The sequence below is a fragment of the Tupaia chinensis genome, unplaced genomic scaffold (assembly GCF_000334495.1).
Source record: "Tupaia chinensis unplaced genomic scaffold, TupChi_1.0 Scaffold143599_1, whole genome shotgun sequence".
Lineage (NCBI taxonomy): Eukaryota > Metazoa > Chordata > Mammalia > Scandentia > Tupaiidae > Tupaia > Tupaia belangeri.
The window spans coordinates 9,607-14,379 of record NW_006203445.1 but is presented as its reverse complement, the minus strand read 5'-3'; the positions used below and the strand labels follow the sequence as shown (position 1 = coordinate 14,379).

The window sequence follows — 4,773 nt, the reverse complement described above, 5'->3', positions numbered from 1 at the left end:
AAAATGAAAAAAAAAAAGAAAAGAAAAGAAAAAATGATGCACGGATTTCAAATATATTTTGCACTAAAATAAACTCACACTTTAATTCCATTTTCTGTGAATTTTTGTAGTTCCTTCATAGAGGTAATTTAGCTACATGTTATTATGAGACTGAAATGTTCATTTTTTCCTCCTAAAATGTTATCTTTTGATGTAGTACTTTTTTCTAGGAATCCTAAGGAATTAGTGAGGCAGGCAAATACTGAGTTTTCACAAAAGCCATGCTATATTCTTGCAAAGAAAATCCGTCATGACTTCCCCGCCACTGCCACCCCGTTTACTGTTCTTAATCAGAAAAATATTTGATAACAAAAACTGCAATTTAGTTTTGATACTGTCCTATACTATCCTTAAGAAACTATTTCAGGGGCCTGCAGGTGGCCAGGTGGTTAAGGGCACTGGGCTTCCACATAGCCAACTGTGGTTTGAGTCCTGGACCTGGTGCCTTGTTTTCTCACTTTCTCTTTCCCTCTGTCCCTCTCTGGTCAAATTAAAATAAATAAATAAATAAAGTTAAATAAAGTAATTCTTTAAAAAAAAATCTTGTAGGAGATTATTATATGGCCTAACAAAGTTTTTTTTTTTCCTTGCATGATATTTAAACCTGGAAAATGATAAAAAGTGATTTTTTTTCCCCTCTGTGTTGCTTTTTAATTTCCCATAGGCACATGCACTTATCGGAGACAGAGAGGGAAAGTAAGAAAGCACCCCTTGGGAGGATGGCCACACTGCAATCCCTTCCCCATTCTCCTTTTAGGATTTTGGGCACACATGCACGTGTTATGTTTTTCAGACTGCCAGGTCTGGGACTTCCACTGCACACTTGGCTATGTGGAATTCAGCTGCCTTAACCACCGCACCACTGGTTGGCCCTCTCTTATGTTGTTTTATATTCCTTTTCAGAAGTTTCAGAAAGCAATGATAACCCAGTTTGGGAACTGTAACAATAATTATCTACTAAAAGCAGTGCAGCTCTACTATTGGCTTATGTACAAATTAAAATTGAGGGTTTTTTTAACTCAGAGTTCCAAATGACTTACGTGAACAGATTAAATCACTTCATAAATGCTCCTTCTTTTATTTGAAAAATATAAATTGACACAGATTAATCCATGGAATTAGCATTGAGCTATGTAAAAATCGAAGAAATGTTACAAGCTATCTATTCTGCCCCTCTTGTGTAACAGTACAACAAGAGTTATTTATTGAAAGAGAATATTTATGGTATCGTCATCACTATATTGTTGGTGATTAGCATTCCTATTACAAAGGGAAAGGGTGGTAAAATTCAGAAATAAAAGTTACTGAGCATATCTGGGGGAAAATAACATTGTAGAGGATTGACATTTAAGGCAAAATTGATATCACTTAAGAACAGCATTTGGCTGCTTGAAATAGATAAAAGATGGCTTACTAGAGAAAAATTTTGGCCAGCTAATGGTGTGGTGATTAAGGCAGCTGGATCCCACGTGACCTATTACATGTTCAAGTCTCTAAGCTGGTGGTTGAAAAACATACCAGGTAAATGTGCATGTGTGTCCAAAATCCTAAAAGGAGAAATGGAGAAGGGATTATGGTGTAGCTATCCCCGAGGTGTGTGTGCAGGGGGGTGCTGTCTCATTTTTCTTGTTTCCAATGAGGGCATGTGCCCTCTAGCAAATTAAAAAAGAGAGAGAGAAATTATTTTTCCACAGAAACGAATCCATAGTAGCATTCTAAGAGTGATACAGTGGCTTCATGGTGTCAGTAGTGTCTCCATAGTCTTCCAGCATTTTGCCTCGTCACATATGACTTGTAGCTTCTAATTTCATGATCACTGAATGCTAGCTAAAAGAAGGGAGCAGGGCAGAAGGTCCTGCTAAACTGACTCTCTGCCTTTTTAAAGCTTTTCTGGTATCTCTACCCAACAACTGCTGCCTATATCCTGCTGACTACATTCAGTAAAAAGTTCACTCCTTCAGCAAAGGAGGATAAGAAATATAATTTTTCACAGAGCATGGTTGCTACCCACAAAAAAATCAAGGTTCTGTTAGTAAGGATGGAAGAATAATGAGTATTGAGTATTCTTTGGAGAGGAACCTGTAGAGTCTTTGACAGTTAGCTCTTAGAAAATACTCTTTCATTTTCATTGTCAACATAAATAAAAGCAATTCATTTCTTGGAATGTGGGGATGGCAAAAAACAGTTATTTATCTCTCCTTTAGACTTGTGATTCTTTTTTTTTGGGGGGGGAGAGGCTTTTGCAATAGTGCACGTTCGCTCGCCAGAAAGACAGAGCGAGAGAAAGCGAAAAATCACCCCCCAGGAGGGATGGCCATGCCACAATCCCTTCTCCTCCATTCTTCTCTCGGGATCTTAGGCACGCACATATATGCACCTGATGTGAGTTTAAGCCACCGGATCTGGGACTCAAACTGCAGTTGACTACATGGGAGTCCAGCGACATAGCCATAATGCCAACTGCTGGTTCCTGGACTTTTCATTCTTTATTAGCCATTCACATTTATAGATATCACTCATAATTTCTAAAATGTTTTAATGTACATGTTTCGCCTTAGTTTTCTTTTTCTTTTCTTCTTTTTTTTTTCTTTTTAAGGTTTTTGCCATAGGGCACATGCACTCACCAGAGAGAGATTGAGAGAGGGAAAGTGAGAAATCACCTCCTGGGGGAATAGCCACACTACAGTTCCTTCTCCTCCATTACCCTCTCAGGATTTTGGGGATATATGCACACATGCCCTGCGTGGTTCTCAAACTGTGGGGTTGACCGCGTGGGAATCTAGCACCTCCTGCTGACCTTTCTCCTTAGGTTGTTATGCACTTCACTTGCAATCAGATCACCTGGGTTTGAGCTCTCTGCCGCTAATCAGCTGTGTGGTACTAGGCATCTAGGCATTTCATTTAACTTTAGTCAAGTATTCATTCATTCTTTCAGTAAACATTTAGTCAAGTATTCATTCATTCTTTCAGTAAACATTTAGTCAAGTATTCATTCATTCTTTCAGTAAACATTTAGTCAAGTATTCATTCATTCTTTCAGTAAACATTTGCTAAATACTTTTTAAAAAAATCAGGATATGACAGTACCAAGCTTTTTCTTTTTTTTTTTTTAATTGCCAGAGGGTAGTGTATTCTCATAGCCTAGTGGCTAATGGAGCCTGATTCTTTTTCTTTTCTTTTTTTAAAGAATTGTGTATTTATTTAATTCCATTTGTTATTATCTTTTTTTTTTTTTTTTCAATTTGACTAGAGAGAGACAGAGAGAAAGGGAAAGCAAGAAATCAAACCACCAGGTCCAGGACTCGAACCACAGTCAGCCATGTGGGAATCCAGTACCTTTAACCACCAGGCTGCCTGCTGGCCTTGGGAGCCAGATTCTCCATGGCCAAGCACAGTTCTAATTCTGGCCATGGCAGCCTGAAAAACATACCTGGCATAGGTGCACACACCCTCTGGCAATTCAAACAAATTAAAATTAAAAATTAAAAAATGAAAGACTGCCCAGTGGGATGTGGTCATGCCACATCTTTTTTCTCCATTTCATCAGGATTTTAGACACACATACATATGTGCCCAGTATGTTTTACAAGTCACTGGGGCTGGATTTTTTTTTTTTTTTTGAGAGGTTTTTGCTATAGGGCGTGTGTGCTTGCCAGAAAGACAGAGAGAGACAGAGAGATAGAAAGCAAGAAATCACCCCCCAGGGGGGATGGCCACGCCGCAATCCCTTCTCCATTCCCCTCTTGGGATCTTGGGCACGCACACACATGCGCCTGGCATGAGTTTTAAGCCACCAGGTCCAGAACTTGAACCGCGGTCGACTACATGGGAATCCAGCGACATAGCCATTACGCTAATGCTGGTCCCTGGGGCTGGGATTTGAACTGTGGTCTTCCATGTTGGATCTGGCTCCCAGTATACAGTGTTTAACCACTGTGCTTTGGGACCAGCACTACCTTCATAGAACTTTAACGATAGTGCAGTTATTTTGAAAACAGAAATGGGGACTTGCAAGGGCCTCATTTTTCTTATTTATTTATAAAGCGAGGATAGCACTTTATAATTCATATGAAGGTGAAATGAGATAAATCCTAGTAATTGTGGAAGTGCTTTGTAAACTATAAAGCCCTACTAAATTATAGGGCATTCTTATTATTCCAAAGTCATTCTTGGATTGTGGCATGACTATACCCCTTCCAAGAGTGCTATCTCCCTCTCCCTCTATCCCTGTCTTTCTCTGGCAATAATGTGTGCCCTCTGGCAAGTAACATAAATAAGTAAACGGCTCTCCTCATAGGAGGCTTCACTTTCATTGCTTACATAATGACTCTGGGAAGACATCAAATAGCTAATTATACTTAAGAAGAAGATAAGACACTGTAGTTCTCCTACCTACTAGAAATAAACTCACCATTCAATCTTACAATTTCCTTTTATGTTATCCCTTTCATAACATTCACTACACCAAACTATTTGCCTAAAGTTTGTATTGCCAAGCAGATTAATAAAGTCTATGGAGCAAAGCTTGTCCCTTCTCTATTTCCAATGCCTAGCACATACTAAATGCTCAAAAAAAAATTTTATTTTTTTCAAATGAATGAACAGTCAAAGAGATTTTGGTGAGAGGAAGGACATGGCCCACTGAATGCAAACAGGGGGTGTTTCCAAAAGTATATGAAGTAGAATTCAGCAAGGAGTTATAAGTAGTGGTTGCCAGAGAAAAACAGGGAAAGA

General features: G+C 38.9%; 1 protein-coding gene across 1 annotated transcript in view; it reads left to right on the top strand.

Annotated features, from left to right (window-relative positions):
* IPP (intracisternal A particle-promoted polypeptide) overlaps window positions 1–4,773 on the top strand; it is a gene marked incomplete at its 3' end in the record, with an annotated part of 6,896 nt that overhangs the window by 889 nt on the left and 1,234 nt on the right.